The sequence below is a fragment of the Marmota marmota genome, unplaced genomic scaffold, assembly GCF_001458135.2.
Source record: "Marmota marmota marmota unplaced genomic scaffold, marMar, whole genome shotgun sequence".
Lineage (NCBI taxonomy): Eukaryota > Metazoa > Chordata > Mammalia > Rodentia > Sciuridae > Marmota > Marmota marmota.
Window position 1 is genome coordinate 17,530,623 of NW_026000016.1, and position 25,058 is coordinate 17,555,680.

Consider the following 25,058-nt stretch of genomic DNA (forward strand, 5'->3'; position numbering starts at 1 on the left):
GATATTTAATTTTAAAATTCAAATTATTTAACATATATTCCCAATTTGTGATGTTTTTTTTAAAAAAAAATATATCTACCTGAAGCAATGACCAGTATTTGCTTTTAATTGGTTTGTGGTTATCAGATATTTGAGAGATGCTGCTGAAGGTGATTCTGAAATTATGACACAAAATCATTTTCAAAAGATCAACCTTAGCCAAAGACTAAAAGCCAGAACAATTCCTTTCCCTCCTTCAAGAGTTCAGCTACATAAAGTCCCAAGGCTACTGCTAGGTACAGAGTTAGTGCTAAAAAGAAAATCAGTATCTTCCACCTCCTCTCACCATCGCTGATACCAACAATTTATCTGATTTTATGATAGCTACAAGTAGATGATAGAGAACATTCCTGAAATGCCCTGCCAAGCACAGAGATCTTTTCAAAAATCAAACATGATCAAATTCCTCCTATTCAATATTCAATAGCCAACACTTGCCTGTCAAACTGTCCTTCATCATCTTCCCATTGCTCCTAGAATAGAGATCCAAAACCTTCATGTGAGAAAATGCTGGCTTTAAACATTCCTTCTTCTATCTGCATTAACCATAGTCTTTTTCTTTGTTCTATTTTTCTCCAAAATGCCTTGCTCCCTCATGCAACAGATATTTTTTATACAATTTCTAGTCTGTCTAGCAGGCTATTACCCCTCCCCCTGGCTTAATCCTCAGGATCATCAATTCCTGCAGAAAGCCTTCCTGATGAGATCATTTCCTTTGATATGTTATGATAGCCCTTGTACATCTCCTTGGCATTTGTGCCTGTTGTAATTTTCTCTTTTACAAAATTTACGTGATTCTTTGATTACTGTCTTTCCTCTTCCACTCCTTCACCTTACTTCCAGGCTAAGCTCCATGGAGTCAAGAACTGTGCTGTTTTCGTTGTTCTCTCCTTCTCCTGCAAGCCTAGGAACTGAATAAATACTTGACTGAATCAACAGATTCAACTGAACTGGGTTTGGGATCTGGAGGAAAGTGGAATGCAACCAGATTTATTTGGCCTTCAGTGTCTTGGAAGGCTCCGAATATAGTGAGAAGGAATAAAGGAGTGCATCTAGGATGTTATTACTATCCTAAAAGTGAAAAATTGTGATGTTTGCTGGGAACCTGGTGGCAACAGTCAGAAGTGTATAGATTTAATAGCACTTTAGGTACAAAAAAGTGATGGAACTTGGAAATGGCTTGATTATGACAAAGTGTGAAAGAAGATGATTCTAAGGCTTCTGAAGAATTTGATGGACGGAGTTAACCTTTAGACACAAAACTCTGAAAGGGGTAGTGTAAAGATTTGTGTTTCCTTGACAAGAGGGCCTAGAGGAAACTTCTTGAGTTTGTTTGTAGACTTACTGAAGTACTTGGAGAGGCAGGTTTAACACTGTAAGTGAGTTTTCAAGTCCCAGCATGAGGGACCTAAAAATTCCTTGTGCTGTAACTTTCTGTTGTTTTTAAGCTCCCAAAGATTTGCAAAACTGCCAAGAGTCTTGGAAAACAATGCAAATAAGGCTTCAGCTCAGGGTGCCAGCATTTATTGCCTTAACTACTTTTGCATGGAAATTGATAATTAGAAATGTATTCATCTTGCACCAACTTATTTGAACTGCTGGCTGTTGTCAAGGTCTGTTTTCTCAACTCATTCCCCAATTTAAGACCAGTGATATTAAATGACTAAGTTGTTTCTGATCCTCTTGTTCCCTTGAAATCATGGTAATTATAATAGTACCTGCTTCTGACAAGAGTAAGCTAAGGTGACCTTATTTATACAGTACTCTGAGCCCATTGTGACCTAACTATTTGGATTTCTCCTTGTTTCTCCCAGTCCACCATTTTAGAGATCGAGGGGAAAAAAAATGTTGTATGATGCTTCGTTGACAATACAAGGAGGAATTTGTGAGACACATATTCTATATCCCCACAAGAATTTGGAAAACAGGCCGACAAGTTAGAGTGAAGCTAATAAACAAACAACGGTAATAACAACAAAAAACCTGATGAATGAGCTAATCTGTTGGAAAAAATAATCACAGATATGAGCTACCAGTGTGTAATTGATAAAGTCTGGAACTAATCCCAGAGATGGAATGTGGAATTAGTTTCCTAGGGTTGTCATAGCAAAGTTCCACAACTGAATGGTGGTTTCAACAACTGAACTATTTTCTCTCCTATTTCTGGAGATGGAGGTATCAGCAGGGTTGGTGCTTTCTAAGGGCTGTGAGGCAGAATCTGTCTGGGGCCTTTCTGCCAACTGCTGGGGCCTCTCTGGCTCTTTGGTGTTTTTGTTTATAGATGGATCAACCCCATCACTGCCTTCATCTCTGCACAAAATTCTCCCTGTGTGCATGTTTGTCTCTGTGTCCAGATTTCACCTTATTTATACAGGCATGGTTATGCTGCATTAGAATGATCATCTTAATCTGCCAAGAACCTATTTCCAAATAAGGCCATGTTCACTGGGGCACTAGAAGTTATGTCTTTAGCATCTAGTGTGGGGGACACATGGCAACCCCAGCAGGGTAGTAAAGTTTAGGAAGCTAAATTTGTACTGATTGTTTCCACAGGGCCATGTCTGGAGGAGGCTGTTGGGACTAAGGCAGGACTCAGCCTGGAGCACTAGGGAAAGGCCAGGCAATCAGAAAGCACTCAATAGTGTGGAAAGGAAGGGCTTAGGTCAGTGGGTTGCACAGAGAATTTTGTAACTTTGTCAATAGTAGAACCATTTTTCCCTGATGAAATCTTAAACAAAATGCCAATAACTAAAACCAATAAAAGTAGAGCTGTCCTAATGGCACCTTGGGTGGAGGGTTTAGAATTCTTTCCACTGAGCCTCCCCCTCACCCATCAATGATATCCTGGCCCTCTCACAGGTGTATTTAATTATTAGTGGACCCACAGACAAAACCTTTCATGGAAGATGCCTCTGGCACAGCCAGCTCCATTTCTCTGATTATAATCCTCCCTTAGAATCCATGGGACACTAGTTCTAGGGCCAAAATTCTCAGACACTCCAGTTTCTTATAGAAAAAATGTATAGTATCCACAAATAATCTAAGCACACCCTAATATTATATTTTAAATTATCATTAGATTACTTATAATACTTATAATATAAATGCAATGTGAATCGTTATACTGTATTATTTAGGGGGAAATGACAAGAAAAGAGGTCTGTACATGTTCACAGACACAATTTTATTTTTAAACATTTTTATGCAAGGCTGGGTTGAATCTGGAGATTCACAGATAGGAAGGGCTGACTATATATGCTCCAAAAGAAATCTAATTATTACACGCTTATCCCTGTTAATGTCCCTGCAGGAAGATGTTATCCTGATGATTCAAGTGTCCAGTGTATTCAACGATTATATTTCTAGTTATAAGGCAAAATATTGGCATTCTAGTTTATACATCAGTTTCACATGAGTTTGTTTATCTTGGTGTCAGTACCACCAGAGCCCTTATGTGTCCACACATGATATCAGGACCTGCAAAGCATAGAAACAGATTCTGATGTCCTCACAAGGCAAAGGCAGCTCAGGAGGTCTGGCTTCAGTTGTCATCCAGCCCCTAACACTACCTTGGTCTCACTGCTCCCTGCTAACTTCCTTCAATGATTAGAACTTATTATGAGTGAGGCTCTAGTGATCTTTCATTCCAAACCTTTGTCTTTCTGAATGAAAGATTCTCAAATTCAGCACTATTGAAATTTTGAATAAGATACTTCTTTTTCAGGAGAAGGATTGCCTGTGCATTGTAATGTGTTTAGCAACATCCTGACCCCTACATATAATTGGAACTTTGAGTACCATCTCCCCATTTCTCCCTCCCTCCGGTGTCTGGCAACTGTAGTTCTACTCTCTACTTCTATGAGTCTGGCCACTTTAAATTTCACATGTAAGTGGGATTATGTGGCACATGTCTCCATGTGTCTGGCTTATTCCACTTAGCATAATGTCCTCCCTGTCAATCAAAGTTGTTGCCAATGGCAGATTTTCCTTGTTTCTTTAAAACTCAATAAAATAACCCATTATGTGTATATAACACATTTTCTTTACCCTTTTATCTACTGATGGACATTTATGTTGTTTCCATATGTTGGTTATTGTACATAGTTTTTAAATACAAATGCAAATGCAGATATTTCTTCAAGTTTCTGATTTCAGTTCCTTTGGGTACATACCCATCAGAAGGGTTGCAGAACCATATGGTAATCCTATTTAAAATTATTAAACAAAACTCCATACTATTTTCCATAAAGCCTATACCAATTACATCTCACTAAGAGTGTACCAAGTCTTCCTTTTCTTCACATCCTCACCAACACTTTTGATAATAGCCATTCCAACAGATAGGAGGTGAATCTCTTGGTGCTTTTCATTTGTGTTTTCCTGATTATTAGTGATATCGAACATCTTTTCACATACTTTTTCACCATTTGTGTCTATTGAGGTCCTTTGCTCATTTTTTTCATAGGGTTATTTGATTTCATGATATTGAGTTGTACAAGTTCTTTATATATTTTGGATATTAATACTTTCTCGGGAAACATTGTCAACAACTTTATTAATGCTGACTTTGTTTTCTTCCTTAATGTAATTGGCCTCATTGCATATTAAAATATCTGCAATCATTTATTGTGATCTTAACATAATATAAAGGAATCTCATTATTTTTTTACAATAAAAATCATGGTCAAAAACAAATGAGCTTTCCCTTACAATTTTAACAACAGAGTTAAAATGGCTAGCAACTGCAATAATGTATGCCTGGGGACTGGAAATAAAAATAGGACTTTATATACCACAATAAGACTGTGTGCCAGTAATAATGTGTATGAACTGTTTTGTCATAAATTCCCTGTTTGGAGCTGCAAACAACTAGTATTCATTTTCCAGACTTCTAGAGCACACATAAGAAAAACTAAAATCCCAGAACCTGGTGTGGTGATTCAGTGCTCTCTTATCCCTCCATGATGTGGCACTTTACTAACACACACACACACACACATACACACACACAGAGAGAGAGAGAGAGAGAGAGAGAGAGAAGGACCTGATCCCATGTAGACCTGCTACCAGTTCAGAGAGCTAGATTTAAATACCATCCTTGAGCTGGTCAGCCGTGAGGGTCTTCATGACAGGGTTCCTCTTGACAATCAGGATGTTTAGGAACTAGAGTAATTATGAAATCTTTTGTTTCCCTATCATGTATCAGTAAAAAGGGTGAGAGAATGCAGGAAAAGATTGCTCGGGCAACTAGGGCTTTTGAGCACATCATGATTAATGAACTTTATACATATACTCCTGATTTTTCTGGTTCAGCACTTTTCTAGGAAAAGAAAGAGCTGAATTGCCATAGTTCCATGCCCAAGAAGAATGAGGTTCTTTAAATCTGTGTCAATGATAGATATAAACTTTATAGGCCCCATATTATTCATAAAATAAACAAAATTTAATTTAGTTGAAATGAAAGAGAAACCGTAAAACTCAAGTTCTATTATTATTTGATAAAAACCCTAGAGCAAAAAAAATGAGGCTAAACCAAAATAACTTGAGAATGCATTAATGAGACATTCATTCCTTTTATCTTGTACACATTAAGGGAGAAAGAGGTGGAGAGTACCCAAAGTGAACTTGAAGTGCTAAAGTTCATCCTAACAGTGGTGCCATCACAACTCTGAAGTATGGAGCTCTATACCTGTTGAGGCATGAAACTATATTACATCAATCCAGCTCCAACTCACCAATTCATTCAGACAAAATATTAAAAATAAAAAAACATTGTTTTATTCCTTACAGACAAAAATAACTACATCACTGAATTTTTCATATTAGACAGTGGCAGGTTCATTGTTCTATGCTTGGATCCTCTTCGGGTTTGTAGATGATCATGATGTCACCTAGTGTACCTTTTTAGATACCCTTCAGAATTTTCCCCAATGACAAAGTCTATTCTGACATCCAGAACCTGACAGATTGTTTCCAGTTCCAAACTCAGGACACAATACATCCTGCTCTGAATCCCACTGTGTATTCAAATGGTCCATTCAGTGTATGTGCATCTCTCTTCTCCTAAAAATTCAATTAATCCAGATGCTCAGAGTATTTTGGCTAACTTAATGTTCTAATTAACTCTGGAGTAACCAGAGAATTGCTTTTCTTTTCCACCTGTGTTGTTAAAAAATATAGCTAACCTGTGTTGGTTTGCACTCTTCCTTAAATATCAAAACTTACAAAAGCTCTTGTTGAAAATGAACTTTCTTTCTGGTATCTCAAAAAGAGAAAGTTCCAGGTCAGGCTTCTTCACTGGGGTCCTATTTTTTTTTTAATAGGAGAGCTGTCTAGTGCTGAAATCTTGAAAGCCATTACCTAAAACATCACTTGATTTTCAAATAGAAATTCAAAGTTTATTAATATGATCTTTCACTCCCACCCTAACATTATACCCTGGTCAATTTATCTATTCTCGTCTCTTCTCACTTTATATATTTAATTATTTTCCCTGAAATAATGTTTATATGAAAAATGCAAGTCATCCAGGTGCAATGGCTCACACCTGTAATCCCAACGACACAGGAGACAGAGGCAAGAAGACCTCAAGTTCAAGGACAGTCTGGGAAACGTAGAAAGACCCTGTCTCAAAATTAAAAAAAAAAAAAAATGAAAAGGGCATTGGATGTAACTCAGAGGGAAAATGTCCCTGTGTTCCATCTCAAGGAAAGGAACAGAAAGAAGAGGTAAAAAAATCAAGTCAGACAAATTTGGTCTTTTGAGCTTTTTGCCTTTAAATCCTGTCAATAACCTAGGCTTAGCTTTATCATTCAATGTGTAAGTGAAAGAGCAGAGTTTTCTGAAGTTCTTGTGGATGCAGATTATCCTATTCTAAGTGAAGAATAAATTGCTGGGGGAAGATGATTCTTATTAAGGTAGGAGATCCATTTTTTTTTCTCAGCTACTCAGGAAACCTCCATGAGGTTAAATAACTTCTCCAGGATCTTCATGGAAGTTTCCTGACTTATTAAAAAAAAAAAAAGATTAGTGTTAATGTTAGGGTTAGAGCTATGATTGTCTTTAAGGTTCTTTCTTGCTTGACCTTTTTATGAACCCATGTACTTCTTCAGCAGCATTCTTTCAAATAGGAGGATACTGATTGCTGATTGAGACAAATTTCTGAGAATAATTTCAATCTTTTTTAAAAATCAGTATCTTAGCTGACACACAGAACACATTATGAGTTTTATTTCTCTCTTAGAATCTCACTTCAACCAGTGGCATCTTGTCAGTCAAACATTTGGGGGAGCAACTTCACAAATCCTAATGATCAGAGAGAGAATTTTTTTTAGAAAGAAAAATTTGGACCATTTTATCCTTCATGTATGAAATATACTATAAATTTCACAAAAGAATAATTGCATTTGAAAGGAACCTGTTTGTCAGATTCCACTGAACTGAAAATCTTAAATAATTTATATCCCAATCTACCATCTGAATTTGAAAGAATCAATAGAAAAAATGAAAGTTCCATTTTTAAACTACTGATGAGAAAAGATCATTAGAAATTATTCTGAATCAGATATACAATGTCACTATTTTTCAGTCTCACCCACATTTTAAGAAAAATTACCCATCAGAAGAAAGCAACAAATAAAAATTTTTATGCACTTTATATATATGATAATTCAACATTGATTTTTTATATTACTTGGGAAAATAATTTTATGATTACTTTCGTCTTCTTTTATCAGATTTGAATCTCAGTTGGTGATTTGTTATTAGTTAACTGCAATAATAACAGCACCAAAAATATGTCTACCATAGAGTACAATGAGTAAATGCTAGAAAGCCATGATTTTTCTGATTGTTATTTTGGGTCTTTTTAGTTTCAATCCCCAAATTTAATTGTATTTTGGGGTGTGGTCATCTTTACAATATATGATGATTTCTTGGTCAGAACTCAGCATCATGCTCTTCCTATATGTGTTAACACTTTTTTCAAAGAAGATTCCTAAAAATAAAATCCCTCTCCAATCCTAATCCACCCCCCCCTACATACAGACACTTGATCAGTTTTGTATCTACCCCTCCGTGTATGAGTTAAAATGAAGTTTATCTTAAGGAAAATATCACTTGACTATGATTCCTAGTCTCTCCACTAAGCAAAAAAAAAAAAAAAAGAAAGAAAAGAATGAAATGTCTTTTAGGTGACTTTCATTTTATACAACTTTTTTTTTGTGACTCCCTTAATATCTTTTAAAATTAAAAAACTCAAACCTCCTTTTTCCATTAATAGATATTTCTTCATTTAGATATCTGCCTGTTTTTTTTTCTTTACCCTCAAATAGGATCTTTTATATAAAAGTAGGTCATAGGAAACTGTTAATGTCAAGTCATTCAAGAACCATTAATCTACCTTCCAGGGCTTCGGAAGCAATATATGACATTACCAGGAAACAATTTCAGGTGAAAAACACTAGCATTTCTAGTACACTTCCCTAAGGATATGTCTTTGTTAGAAGAATATGGATAATTTTAAGTATTGCATTTGTTTTCAAAAGTTTAAAAATACCAAAATTTTAAACTCCAAAGATTAAATTAAAGCAAAATATTTTACAGCTCAAGTTATCAGATTAACAGTTTTGCAAACTACCCTTTAAAAAGTTATCAGACAAGCTGGGAATGGTTGTGCACACCTGTCATTCCAGCAACGTAGGAGGCTGAGACAGATTGCAAGTTCAAGGCCAATCTCATAAGGTAGCAAGGCCCTGTCTAAAAATAAAAAACAGCAGGGGATATACTCAGTGTGGAGGGTTTCTGAGTTAAATTCCCAGGAACATGGTGAATGTTGATCCACAGACCACACACACACACACACACACACACACACACACAATCAGACCCAGAGCAGGGTAAGGAAACACAATGTGCCCCTGAGCTTAGAATCAGAAAATCTGATCTGCCACCAAGTTGTTGCTGGATGCACTTCTCAGCTAAATGTGAAATATTAAATACTCGGATTATTAAGATCCTATGAAACTCTATGCCACTGCTATAATTCTCACCAAATAATTTAGTCCATACAGGTTTACTGAATTCTGATCTTATGCCAGATTCTATTCAAGGGATGAGGAAGCAATAGATGGCAGGGTATAGCCTTGGTTACCCAAGAGCTCAATGGGGTAGACCAGCCAGCAGGTGAATCAATATGAGCTTACTCTGAGATATGACTGTGCCTGTCAAGTATTGTCATCACACACAGCTCCTATCACTCTCCTTGATTCTTCCCACATACATATGCACCTCCATCCACACACACACATATAAACACACTCAAGAAGTTTCCCACCACTAAAAGACAGCTATTAATCTAAGTCAGTGGATCAGCGTCCACTATGTTTTTTTTTTCTGTTAACAGGCATTAACTATACAAATTCGTGGGTTTCCCTGTGACATTTCCATAATGCATAGATCATGTATTGATCATGTCCCTTCTACTCTCTCATTCTCCCTTCTCTCTCTCTCTTCCCCTTGGGCACCATTCCAAGCCCATAATAGTCCCTTTCTACTTTTAAACTTCCATTATACTTGTCTTTTTTGTCCAACTCATTTTGCTTGTTATGATGACTTCCAATTTCATTCATTTTTCTGCAACTGACAAGATTTCATTCTTATTTATGGCTAAATTATACTCCATTCTGTGTGTACGTATACCATACTTTCATTGTCTATTTATCTGTTGATGGGCACCTAGGGTGATTACATTTGGCTATTGTGAATAGTGCTATAATAAACTTCAGCGGGGCTGGGGATGTGGCTCAAGCGGTAGCGCGCTCGCCTGGCATGCGTGCGGCTCGGGTTCGATCCTCAGCACCACATACAAGCAAAGATGTTGTGTCCGCTGAAAAATAAAAAATAAATATTAAAAATTCTCTCTCTCTCTTTAAAAAAAAAACAACTTAAGCATGAAGATGTTTCTTTTGTATACTGACTTCATTCTCTTCATACATACACCAGGAGTAATATAGCTGAATCATATAATATTTCTAATTTTTAGTTTTTTAAGGAATCTCCAAAATTTTCCGTAGTGGCCATTCTAATTTACATTCCCACCAACAGTGGATAAGTGTTTATTTTTTCCACATCCCTGACACCACTTGCTATTATTTTTTTGTAATAGCCATTTCTAACTGGAGTCAGATGAAATTCCAGTATAGTTTTGATTTGCATTACCATGATGGCTGAAGACATCAAACATTTTTTCTCATATTTATTGATAATTTGGAGCTCTCCTTTTGAGAAGTGTTTATTCAGGTAATTTGCCCATTTTTTTAAATTGGATCACTTATTTTTTGTTGTTCTTTATATATGCTGGATATTAAACCTTTGCAAAGATTATCTCCCATTTGTAGGTTGTCTCTTCATTCTGTTGGTTATTTTAATTTCATGTTATCCCATTTGTAATATCCACTATATTCTAACTTCACTTGACTAAAATATGTCTGTTTGAATGGCTGAATTATTTTGTATAATCTGTTTGTTAGATACATGTATGAATGACTCAAAATTCTTCACTATGACTACAGAAAAGAAAGTAATTTTAAAATTAAGGCCTGTTGTATTGAAAAAATAAAGACATTTCAGTTGTGACCAAGGCTAGAAGAAGTTAACCACCTTGCATTAACATGCATGCTCCATTAATTGTTCATACTATCTGAAATTCAACTGTACAATATTTATTGCTTTGGTCTAAAGTATCAGTTTCTATTGAAAGGTAAATCTTCATCATATAAATTATGTGCTCTGCCTTTTCCAGTCACTAAATACTTGGTGCAGATTAACTTAACTGTTGTTCTTAACAAACTAAGAGCAAAGTGCTGCTGAAATTGTTTAAACGTCTCTGTCATAAGGGGAGCTATGGGTGTTGATGCTGGCAGAGGTTCTGGGAATGGGCTGAACTTAGGACTGGGATAGGAAATGGGTATAAAGGGAGGAGCTAAGAAAGAAACAAAGATGTATCTAGAGGCAAAGTCATAACTGAGACTCAAGAATTCAACCTTAGCTGAGCAAACTGGTACATGCTTGTAATCTCAGTGGCTCCAGGAGGCCCAGGCAGGAGTATTGCACGTTCAAAGCCAGCTTTGGCAACTTAGCAGGTCCCTGAGCAACTGAGCTAGATCCTGTCTCAAAATAAAAAATAAAAAAGGGGCTGGAGATGTGACTCAGTGATTATGCACCCCTAGGTTCAATCCCTGGTACCAAAAAGAAAAAAAAAAAATCAGCCTTAATGAAACAGCAATCCAGAAGGACAGAAACTGAGACCAGGCTAAGGACCAATAATAAGAAACCTAATGCAGGATAAGTGGGTTCAGAAAGAAAGGTAAGTGCGGAGTTCTAGAAATTTACTAAAATATTAGCATATAAAGTCACAGGAAACATTTATAGAAAGCTACAGGGAGGGTCAAATCCAGAAAGAAATAAAGCATAGAAAAAATAAAATTAAAGGAACGGGGAGAGGTTATCCCAAAGCACATGAGAATGTCTTGAAGATGAATTAGAAAAATCTTTTAATGGTCTTTGAGCTCTTCGAAGGACATGAGAGGAAGAAATATGTCAGCAAAGTCTTGATTTTAGCTGTCAGCTGGTCTACTGCCAAAATCATATTACTTGTCACTAACAGTGCAAGGAGCATATCAGCTGTTTTCCTTTGGTCTCATTTCTTTCCAGTGTTAGGTCTTTATCTTCTATGCATATTCTCACAAGAAACAGTCAGGATGAGGACATTGATTTTAGAGACTACTAGAGGCAGTGAATTTGTTGTTAAATGGTATTTTCTTGCCACTAGTTTATCCCCAAACATCTGAGAACCTGCTCAATTGAACCTCCACTGGTATTAGACTCTTGCTTTCTTCTCCCAGATGGGCCCCTTTAAAAGCAGAGATCATTCATTCTGACATAGCCAGCCCCATGTTTATCAGAATCTGGTCCTTAATTCATATTTGCTGAATATTTAATGAAAGGATGAACACCCGAGCTCATTCTACAGATCAACTACGCAGATTCGATCTACGATCAATAACCACCCAGATCTCTCCAAACATAGGTCTTGTCCTGAAGCCACTTTGCCAAGATTGGATACAAGCTTGGGACAAAAGCATTTGCTTAATAAAAGCTCTTCGTAGTTAGAAACACACATCCATTTGGACTACCAGAGATTTTCTTTGCTAGAGGATAATTGCTTTTTGTTTTCCTGCCCTTCATAAGCACATAGCTTCTAGATTCACTTTCTGTTTACCCTCCTTTCTATCTCAGGATGCAGCTTTTTAAGGGGAGAAAAGATAAGGGAAACAGAGAAAGGATTATGAGAAAAGCAGTTTTGCCTTGCACTTTAACTGCTCGGATGGCAATAGACACTTCAGATTAAATTCTTCTTGGAAATTTAAGCTCATTAGTGTTCCTTAAGGCCAAGGAGACTCTAGATGAGGTAATGAAAACTAAAGCTGGTAAAAAATGAGTTATAGAGAAAAAGACTACAAGGACTTTCTTTCTCTAGAGAATCTCTCTCAGAAAGAGAGAGACATGATGTTTTCCAATATCATTTAGAAATATTTCAATAAAAATTTTAATTGTTGTAAAGCTTTATGGTATATGGTTTTAAATGCTCAACCACCTTGAGAAACTTACCATTCAGAATAACCTAATTCCCAGGGGTTGCAGATAGTGAGTGGTCCACCTAACTAAAATGCCCTTCCACTTCCTTTCTTATCAATAGTGACAATGGCCACCCAAAGTAAGAACTACAGAAGGGGAGCAGAGGGCTCCTTATATAAACAATTATGTAGCCCTAGTGAGTTTGAACAAGAGTTCCCAGAGTTCTAGCTTTTGTTTACTGAGGAGGAAAGCAATCAGGTTCCCAGGCATTACAGGATAGGACAAAGTGTCGACTGCAATTTCACCTGAAATACTATGGACAATCTCAGCAAGAGAGATTTTTCCAATGCTTCTGTTTCCCCTCAATCTTGTGGAATACATCATCTTTCCTTACCCTCACCAGGAGATCCAAAGAGCCATCTAGGTTGCCATAATAGAGTGGACACCTATAAAGGACACATGATGAGTAGAGTCCTCACTCTGGCCTATTCATAGTGGTCATTTTCTCAGTTCCCAAGTGCACAGTCCTGTGAAGGATGGACATATTTGGCATATGGCGAAGTCCTCACCTTGGTCCCTTGACCTGTGAAATAAGAGCTGTCATTAGAAATATCCCAAAAGAAGCTCCCCAAACTGCCTCTTCTCCTCTACCACCAAGATTGAATATAAAACCAATACTGAGTGGAAGAGCAGATTCACGCCACTCTTAAAGATATAAAGTTTGCAGTGGTGTAAACTTCATCATATCTCCCACTTATAATCTTACCACTTAAATAAACAGAAGAGTCTTGGTGGATGATTAGAATACCACAAACTTAAAAAGTGTCCCAATTGTGGTATCTGGGATGGAAGTGTTATCCTTGCTAGAACAGATCAACACAGCTTCTTACACGGGATGTGGCTGTTGATCTTGTAATGCCACATCAGAAAGGAAGACCAGGAAATGTTCAGGTTCACCTGGGATAAATAAAAGTATATATCCACAATCATATCTCGAGTTTGTTAACACTCCTTCTTACTTCATAATATTGTCTGCACAGAACTTTATTGTCCACACATTCCCTAGAATAGCACAGTAGCCCACTGTGTTGATGACAACATGTTAACTGGGTGGTACAGGCAGGAAATAGCAGGTCCTCTGGATGTCCTGAAGGTCTGCCTCATCCAAACCAAGTAAGCTGCCTACACCAGCACAAGGGTCAGCTACAATGTGTAATATGGAATGAGTAGTAGATAAAGGAAGTGGTCTCTGAGTTACAGCCCTGTGGACAATTACAGCAGGAGATCAATTGCAGTCATTTGTCCCACTGTTATGGGATGAATTATGATACCTCCTAACTCATATATTCAAACTCTAGCCCCCAGCACCTCTTAGGTCTTTAACAAGATGCTGAGCTTTCCATCACTATTACAAAATGCCTAATAATCAGCTTATAAATAGAAAAGGTTTATTTGGTCTCATAGTTCCAGAGTTTTCAGTCCAAGATCAACAATGGAGTTGGGTAGGAGCAGGAAGGAGGCTTTGGGTTTCCATTCAACGGCATGACCTCAATATCCCTCAGAACCTCCCACAAGGCCCCACCCTCGTCCCACTCCCCATCCCCAATAGCACTACCCTAGGGACAAATTCTTTAACACACACATGGACCTTTAGAGGACATCCAAGATCCAAACTGTAGCACATAGTAAAGATAAAATCAGGCTATTAGACCCTGATCTGACTGCTATCCTTATAAAAAGGAGAGTTTGGACACACAGAGAGACACCAGAGATATGTGCATATACAGTAAGACCATGTAAAGACACAGCAAGCAGGCAGTCATCTGCAAGTGCAGGAGACAGGTCTCAGAAGAAGCAACCTGGCCTATGCCTTGATTTCCAGACTTTGGACTACAAGAAAATAATTTCTTGTTGTTCAATCCATGCAATCAGTGGCAGCTTGTTATGGCCATTCTAGGAACTAATTACCTAATAAACTTTCATGTATAAAATACTCCACTGAAACTGTGTCCAAAAGCCATCTTAGAATATTTGTGAAAGGATGCAATAAATTTATTGTTGATAGGTGAGTGATGGAAATGACCATAAGAGGTGGACTGTGCTGGACAATGTCAGTATTCGACACGGATCCCTTGTCCCCTCGCTTCCAACAACTCACACATTCATCACATAGTCTTTGGAGGCACACAAATGCAGTGAACTGGGAATTCTCTTCCCCCAGTTCCACACCTTGTCACACACAAGATGGATCCATAAGACAATAATGAACCCTATGACCATGAAACAGATCAGGAAGACTCGAGGGCAGAAATTCCTGTTACTGACCCACATATGGTCACAATATAAACTGATGCACACCCCCACATATATTAACTGTTCACAGAAGGGAAACACAAGTTAAATTTCCTTTGAAAACTATATGCCTTAGAAAAAGAAACTCTTTCACCAGAGAAAATTGATATATCAATAAACCCTGATAGTTGCCAAATAGGATAACTAGCCCCAAATATAGATTTCTAGAGATTTAACTGTCAAAGACAATGAGGTATGTGGAGTAGGCACTAGTAAGTCTTTTGCTTAATAGATCTGAAAAAAAAATAGAAGGGCAAACATGAGGACCCCTTTATATGTCAGATTCAATAGTAGTTCTGCTTTGTTCCAGAAACAACCTGGCAAAGGTAGTTTTGTTTTAAATCCTTCCTCTTCAGTGCCAAGAGCCTGTGGGCTCTCTGTGAACATTGATCTCACTCTGTGGAAAGTCTAATAGTTATCTTCAATATGGTCACTTCTCTTTCCTCAAAATCTTTTCATTTCTTATCTCTAAAATAAACCATCCTGGCTATTTTCTATTTTGGAAGAAGGAGAAGGGAAGATGGCTTATCTTTATTTATTGAAAGATTTATATACTGTGTGCTTCCAGAAGGGGCTGAAGCCAGCTCACAGTTTTAACACATAACACAAAGGCATGAAGGACATTTAAACACAGAACAGAAAAGATTTCATGGAAAGGAAAAGGACACATGACTACACTTGGGCAATGTTTATGGTGCTAATTTTTGTTGCCACTAAAAGCAAAAAGAGAAACAGATCTTTGTTGCCTGTCTTTGGTTTTATAACGCCAAGAAGCTCATAAATTTCTCTTCAGGAATGGAATTATCCTTGAAACAACAGAGACCCCACTGAAAACAATGCTTCCATAACTCAAAGCACCTGAATCTGGAAAGGTCCAAATCATTCCTGCAGAGACAACTAAGTTGCATTGGAGGGATGATGGTGGCTGTGGTACCCTCCCTTTACTTTCCTGAGACAGCCTGGTTGCTCAGGGACAGGAGAAGAGAAACCCAGACCCCCAATATGTGACCACCTCAGTGGAGAAAATACTGCTCACCAAAACCAAGAAAAGGAAAGAGAGACTATCAGAGACTGAAAAGAAACACTATAATACAAGCTTGGATTTGACTATATATTTCCAACTAATTAGCAAAGTTTCTGACAATTGTGTCACACAACTCAACATTTTCATTCATTGACTTAGTACCCAAATCAATAAATACCTCAGGAAATGGCTGCCCCAAATAGACATGTAAACCAATGGAGCAGAATAGAGAACCCAGAAGTAAACCTAAAAAGTTACTTCTCAGCAAAAGAAACAATCTGTGAGATGAACAGAGAGCCTGCATCTTCGGAGCAAATCTTTCCCCTCACACATCAGATAGAGCACTAATCTCTAGGGTATATAAAAAACTCAAAAAGTTAAACACCAATAAAACAAACAACCCAATCAATAAATGGGCCAAGGACCTGAATAGACATTTCTCAGATGATGATATATAATCAATCAACAAATATATGAAAAAATGCTCATCATCACTAGCAATTAGAGAAATGAAAATCAAAACCACTCTAAGATTTCATCTCACTCCAGTCAGAATGGCAGCTATTATGAAGACAAACAACAATAAGTTTTGACAAGGATGTGGGGAAAAGGTACACTCATACACTGCTGGTGGGACTGCAAACTGGTGCAGCCAATATGGAAAGCAGCATAGTGATTTCTTAGAAAATTAGTAATGAAACCACCATTTGACTCAGCTTTCCCTCTCCTTGGTCTATACCCAAAGGACTTAAAAACAGCATACTAAAGGGACACAGCCACATCAATGTTTATAGCAGCACAATTCACAATAGCTAAACTGTGGAGCCAACCTAGATGCCCTTCAGTAGATAAATGGATAAAAAAATGTGGCATATATACACAATGGAATACTACTCAGCAATAAAAGAGAATAAAATCAAGGCATTTGCAGGTAAATGGATGGAGTGGGAGAAGATAATTCTAAGTGAAGTTAGACAATCCCCCCAAAAACAAATGCCGATTGTTTTCTCTGATATAAGGAGGCTGATTCATAGGAGGGTGGGGGTGGGGGGAACATGGAAGGAATAGATGAATTCTAGATAGGGCAGAGGGGTAGGAGGGAAAGNAGGGGTGGGAGGGAAAGGGTGGGGCCAGGGGGTTAGAAAGGATGGTGGAATGTGATAGACATCGTTATCCAAAGTACATGCATGAAGACATGAATTGGTGTCAACATAGTTTATATACAACTAGAGATATGAAAAATTGTTCTGTATATGTGTAATAAGAATTGTAATGCATTCCACTGTCATTTATTTTTTTTAAAAAATCAATTTAAAAAACACAATGAGACATCACCTCATTTCAGATTTTTTTTTAAAGACTATTGTTGAAAAGACAATTCTAGTGAGGATGTGGAGAAGAGGAAACTACTGCACACTGTGAGTTGAAATGTAAATTAGTACAGCCATTATACAAAACAGTATCAAGCTTCTTCAAAAAATTTAAAAGCATAGAACTACTATATGACCTACCCGCCCCTGTGACTTGATAGACCCAGTAATATCTAGTTCATGATGAACATTCCCAGATACATGATCATTTTTTGTTCATGGTCAGGGTCAATAATCTATGTGTGTTTATCCAGCGACATGGTAGGATTTTTTTTTTTTCAAAAATGTGCTACAGATGATATAGTCCTGTTCCAGAACTCTAAGAGCATGCATTGTGATTCCTCTTCTGAGGTGTGCCACAAACTCTACTCAGCAACTTCTTCCATCCCTGATACATCTATGGCCCCATCAACAGGGATGCTTGATCACAACCCAGAGCTGCTTCAGAGCTCTTTCCTGCCCTTCGTGCTATACTCAAGGCTGCCCGCATTGGCATCACCCAGTGTGGCATGGATTGTGCACTTTCAGAACACACAAGATCCTCTAGGCATTGTGTTCATGTCTTTTAGATAGGAGGTACAAGATTCAAGTATTTGTCTTTTAGTTGAGAGAGTGTGTTAGTCAGGGTCATCCAGAGGAACAAAACCAACAGAATTATATAAAATTATAAGAGGACATTTGTAAGATTGGCTCACAGGTTCAGAGAGGTTGAAAAGTTCCACAATGGACATCTATAGGCTGGAGGGCCTTTAGCTGCTCAGTTCAAGAAACTGGAAATCTCAGAATGAGAAAAACCAATGATGTAACCCAAATACAAGGCCAAGGTCCTGAAAGCCACCCAGAAGACCACCAGGGAAAGTTTGCATTCAAAAGCTGAAGAACTTGGAGTTTAATCTAAGGGTAATAGCACAGAAAATGTACCTGATCAAAGGGAGAGAGAGAGAAAGGGAGAGACAGAGTTTCTCCCTGGGGTTTTTCATTCAACTGAGCCCCCAGTCTATTGAATGATGCTGCCCACATTCAGGGAGGATTTTTTTCACTGAGTTCTCTGACCCACAAGCCAATCATCTGTGGAAACACTCTAATGGACTCACCCAGAATTGTCCCAGTTCTTTAACATCCCTCAATCCAAAATTAACCACAGCAGGGAGATGGTATATCTACCAATACACCTATGAATGTTAGATACCTAAAAATGTTTCAGATAACACTATCCTCTGCATCTTCTTAGGATTTCTTTCTCACTCTTTGGAGTACGTGTATCTTACCAAGGCCTCCAGCCTATAAGCCACTCCTTGCTCCTTCAGATTTATTGACATCATTTTCTTTATATAACGGATATTGAAATGAACAAGATCTCTTTGTACTATATTGAGAAACTATATATGTATATGTATTTATATATCTAATGCTAATATATAATATATAATGTTTATATGTAAACATTAAAAATTGTATATAATATAAATAGTATATTTATATATTATATTTGTTTGTATATATTATACATGCATATCTAATATACATATGTATATAGTATATACATATATATGCACATGTATACATATGTATGTGTATACATATGTATGTGTGTGGTTTTTTGCTCCTTCTAATAGATTTTAAACTGTTTCTGATTCTCTTTCAAACTTATGATAGATAAACATTGCATTACAAAGTGCATTGGACAAATCAAGAACCACAGGGAAAGTACTTGAGGCTGTATGAATTTATTGTAGTGAAGGTCTCACATTCAGAATGGCAGCTTGGATTGCCGCCACTACTTGGTTGAGCCATAGGATTCATCTAGTTTCTGCAGGGTCAGACCAATGACTTGAACAGAGAAATGATGAAGCCCATTCTCCCTCCTTCCTTTACATCCTTGTGATTGGTACCAATCTCTTCCATCCCTCCAGGAGGCTATATTTTTTTAAATTTGTTTTCTTAGCCAGGTACAGTAGTTTCAAAGGACTTTTTTTGGCTTTTGCCATTAGGAAAGCACTTAGTACAAATCAAAGAAGACTTCAACTAACAGCTCCAGAGCTCACAGTGCCCATCAAAATACTTCTATATTAGACTAAAATGGTGTTTATACCCCCCATGTCATTCAGTCACCATAGGCAGGCTGCCCTGAGAAGGGATAATCTCAGGCAAGGCAGGTCTTTGTGTGACCCTGAAGGAGCTGACAATTGACCACATCCCCACAGCTGGGACAGCAATCCTTATTGCTGGGAAGGAGAATCTAGGTAAAATAGTTTTCTGCCAGCTTCACATGTTATGAGCCACGGTACTTACAACACCATACTCATGGTACTGGAATCCAAGTACCACGTTGTGAGTTGAGGGAGGTGGAGTTCCTGGCTGTGGGGCATCATGGTAGAAAAGACACTTGTAAATCTCGTCCAAAACAATTGCTACAACTCTTGTTACAGCAGCATTCACTCACTGGGCTCTGCTGAATGAACTATGAACCAGGCACTGTTCGGAACACTGTGCATGAGTTCTTTCATGTGATTTCCACAAGCAATGAATACTTTCACTATCTCCATGTTACACACAAGGAAAGTGGGGCTTAGCAAGGGGAATAACTCGCTCAAGTCCATGTGGTTAACAAACATAGAGCTGGGACATCCATAATAATTGTATCATATAAAATAATTAAATTTTGCTGTGAAGCCCAAAAGAAGTAAGCAGACACACGGTGATGTATTTATATAACTTTATATTTCTTTGTATGTGCTTGCTGATTGGTAATGGGGACAGCCAGTTCTGCTTTATCATTTTCATTATTTTTATTATCAGATAATTATTCTTCATACTGTCTAATGTTTGTGAATGGCCCTGAATCTTTTCTTATTATCATTATTCAGTTAGAAACTATGCCCCAGTTTCTATCCTTCAGTAATTCCTGGAGCTGGGTCTGTGAGTGTGTGTGTAAGAGAATGATAAGACAGTCTCTTATTCTAAAGATACATTGAAGCAGGAGAATAGGCTGTAGGTTAATTTTTTTTCTAAAAATCCTCAAAAATGACATCTTTCTCAGCTCATTAATTCTCGAAACATTTCTGTGAAGATGGCAACCAAGGAAGTTTCCTATGTTCTAGAATGAAGGGGAAATAAGTGGAAGGAAGGAGAAGAAATAAAAATGCCAGGATGAGCTTATCTGATTAAGAACTAAACACCTGCCAGTGCAGGAGCTAAAGTCAGCTCTTCATTCAAAGCTGTAGTCAGGAGAGGAGTTCACTCTTTGGGGGAAATGGGTGGAAAAGGGAATAGAAGAAATATTTTTAGGGATAACTTGTTTTCAATCCAGAGAGAATTTGTGGCTACAGGAGGATTCATCTTATTATCTGTTATCATATTCCTGTGTATTTTTAAAATTTTTAGTACAAAAAGAAGCTCTTTAGAGAAATCTGGAAGAAAGAGTACAAAGCAAAAAAAAAATTTTGTTGTTGTTTTTCTATAGACACAGATATGTTTTCCTCCTGAAAAGGAAAACTTTCAAAATCAATTTACAAAAATAACTAGCCCCAGCTTTTCTTTCTCTACAACATTCCAAATTTTAAAACAAACATGAGAGACAATATCTCCAACTGCAGAGCAATATACTCGAAGCAAACCCTTGAGCCAGACACAGTGATGCACATCTGTAATCCCAGCAACTTGGGAGGCTGAGACAGGAGGATCACAAGTTTGAAGTCAGCCTCAGCAGCTTAGTGAGACCCTGTGTCAAAATTAAAAATAAAAAGAGTGGGGGTATATCTCCGTGGTAGAACAACCCTGGGTTCAATCTCCAATAAAGAAATGAAGGAAGGAAAGAAGGAGGAAGGAAGGAAGGAAAGAGAGAAAGGGATGGAGGAAGGGAGAAAACACTTGACCTTCTTGTTCTTAGTAAGGATACTAAAATGACTGACTACAAAGCAGTGGGGAATATTGTGCATTTGAGCAGTATGTTAACATCCATGAAGAAACATAGGTATATGATGATGATAAGAATGGCCTTTGGCACCAAGTGACATTGTATTGCTAGTGATGAGAGTTGGGCAAGTCATTAAATCTTGGTGCCTTACTTTTCTAATCTGCATTTTGAGCATAAGAAAAAAAAAACATCTCCCAGAATTTTCTTAGGAATAAATGCAATAATTTTCATGTAGTGCTTGACATAAATTTACAAATGTTAGTAAGCCTTCCTACCTATCCATTTGTTGGATGCTGCCACATAGGAGCTGAGCGCCCCCTAGCTTTGAGTGATGGAGATGTGGATATTGGCTTCTCTGTGCAGAAGCAGGTGGATCCTACCTCTGCTCAGCAAGGGAGTAAGGCTTTGGGAGTGGGCGTTACCGAAAGGGGATGGGCTGCCTTCTTGTTCCTTTGTAATACTACCCCTTACCTTTTTGGGATGGAATGTTCTATCAAATGGCTCCCCTCAATAAATAGGGCTTCAGAAAGTGCTCCCCTCTCTTTTTCTGCCTCTTATTTCCCTTGTGGGAGTTGGGACTGAGGAGCCCTCACTGAACCCCAAGAAAAAGGTACTTTCTGTGTCTATGTGATTATTCAGCGCTAGCCCAATTCATCTGGAGTGACCCTGGCTGATTTAGTCGCGTGTAGCTACACCCATTCCTTTAGTAATAAACTGTCTTAATAAGGAAGATTTCTTTGTGTGAGAAGCTGAGCTCTTGAGATCATGTTCAAGTACAGCACTTTCCACATGAACCCTTCTCTGCAAATGAGCCGGGATGACTTATTTCTATCAGTCTCGTTGGCCATGTGCAGTAATAATCAGGGCATCTCTCCTCACAAGTGCTGTTGGCAGAAGCAGGGTACACACTGTGACCTAACTCTCTAATAAGTCTACTTCACTAGCTCTGGACCTGTTTATTGTCTCTGATCTGATGGTCCCTGAAGCTGCTATAATGAGGCATCCTGACCCTGCAGACTCCTGGGGTTAAGGAGCCAAGAAAGGAAACAAAGGAGGGTAGGAATGGAAAAGGCAGAGAACTGGGGCATATTTACAGACTAGAATAACAAGGAAAAGGCATCAATCTGGGAGTGTAACCATAGGCTGCCTTCCCCAGGGTTTAACTCCACACAGGGTGGATTTTCCTTCTGACAGTACTTTGCATAATCTGTAGGAACAAAGCTTGCCACGGACAGAATTGGAGGCAGTGAATCCCAATATCTGAAGGGAGAGTAAAAAAAAAACAAAAAACAAATTTTCTGTGTTGTTGAGAGGCTCACAAATACTCCTGGGAGAAAGAGACAATAGTTTTGTTACACAGGCTGCCTCCTTAAACCCTCTTAGTCATGAATGGCCTCTGCTCTCCATGGAAAGCAGGAAAGCAGCTCCACAGAAACCGCTGCTCCCATGGCTCCCCCAGCTCCTCGCTGCCTAGAAATCGAGCAGAAGTGGATCAGCTTGATCCAATGTTCCAAATTCTCTCTTCAATCTGGCCTCCAATCAAGATCCTCTTCCTAAAACTAGATTAGGTGCCCATATTATTTACCCTCCTTCATAGAAATTATAAAAAATATCAAAAGACAGTTTTCATAATCGTATTGTTAAAATTGACTTTAACACTTTCTTCCTCTCACAAGTATGCAGTGGAATTTTCCAGAAATAAAATGATATATTGTGATTATCTGATAAGGCTATTAAAATACTCCTTCCCCACTCCTCAACTATATACCTGCTTGTGTTTCAATGTTTTCAATATACCTCAACCAAAACAAGTGCAATTCCTTATACAATCATTTGTTTAATGTATTTTTAAATAATGTGCTGATCAGGCAACTTTTTCTTCATTTACCGCCAGCTAAGCTTTTAAATTATTCTAAGGGTGTTTTTTTTTTTCTTCAGTCTCTAAACAAAAATTCAGACAGGCATCAAGTTTTATATGATCACTCTAGATAACAAAAGAAAGATCCTCCAGGAGATCTTTAGCATTAACTAAAATACTAAATTTAAAAAGTTAATCTTTAAGCAAAGGTTTCTCCCCCTTGTCCCTCCCCCTCTTGGAGCTGTTGTGGACAGGAAGGCTGCCACTGGGGAAGGAGTACATCTGGACGCTTCTCTTTCCCTTTCTTCTACTCTTCACCCCCCACCCCCTTTTGATAACCTATGTTTCCAACTCTCTCAGGGTTGGAGCTTCATGGGGTCAGAAAAGTTTTTACATAAATGGCAGCACTTTCTAGACTTGGAAAAATGTGCCTTCAGAGACCTCCATCACTACTGGAGAACCTCTCAGTGGGAACAAATGCATCTCTGTTCTGGTGGTTGGTCACTCCTGCCTTTAGCTCATTGCTGAAAGTGGGGTCCAGTGTCCCTAGGAATTCTTGAGATGCTTTTAGAGTCTACAAGGTTAAAACCATTTTCATAATGGCACTAAGATGTATTTTGTCCTTTGCACTTTCTTTCTCTCACAAGTATACAGTGCTAAGTATCCAGAGGCTAAATGACGTGTTCATAGTTATCTGAAAAAAAGCTTTCCAAATATTCCTCCCCTTGGCAATTACATAACTCCATGAGGTTGAGCTTTCTTCCTATACTTCCACCAAAGCACATATTGCAAAAGACTGAATACAGAAGCAGATTCCTACAATCTTGTATTAAGTTTGACATGGAATAAATTTGCTAAAATGGAAAACATTCTTCTCTCTGAATTATTTTTTCTTAGTTTGGAAAATTCATTATTTTTCATTTCAGATTTTTCTGTTAACATATAATGAGTTTATTGCTACTACATTTAAATGGATTCACAAATGAATATCTTAAACTTTTTCCAGTTTGCTTTCTAGTAGATTAATAATTGATAACTATAAGCCATACAAACAAAAATCATTCAATTATTTTTAAAGGTATAAAGAAACTCTGAGATAAAAAGCAAAAACAAAACTGAGAACAATTCCTCTAGTCCCAAACATCCAGCACCTCCAAGTTTTGTCTGTTGATTTAGTTCCCTTCTAGATAGCCCACTTGAACAGCACACGAAGAAACATTGTGCTCCCTTCCTGGTGTGACTACATTTGGCCTGTCAATAACACTTTGCATCAACCAGTCAGTGATGCAGGTCGCACTTAGGCAAGTTTTTCTTCTTTCTACAGCTGGAGGGAAGCCAGCCTGCCTAGGCTTCTGTCCCTTTAGACTTCTTGGGGAATTAAGATACTAATTCATTATCCCCTGAAATGGTTTGAGACACATCAAGCTCACAGGTTAAAGGAGGAAGCCCTAGCCCCAGTTTTCCCATAGGTAGGGGATGCTAACCATCCAACAGTCCTCTTCCCAAATTCTCTCTTCTTCTCCAGCATCACTCAACTCTTTCATTTCCACAAAGTGATTAGAGGTTAAAAATATGGTGGATTATCAACCCTAAGAATCTCCCCCTCTAAAACCCTCTAATACAATGTTTATCTTCTACTTATGGTTACAAAGTCTGACTTGCTTACAGTTGTATATTCATAGGCAAACCTTGACCAATGAGACTGCGAGCCACCTGAGGCGCTGATTTATTCATCTTCTACTCTCCAGGACTCAAAAAGAGTAATGCTGATTACATATTGATGGAATTTATAGAGGCTTATTCTAATCTCCTGAAGGAGATAATCAGATGGGCAAATCATTGTCAGAATGAATTTATTGTTCT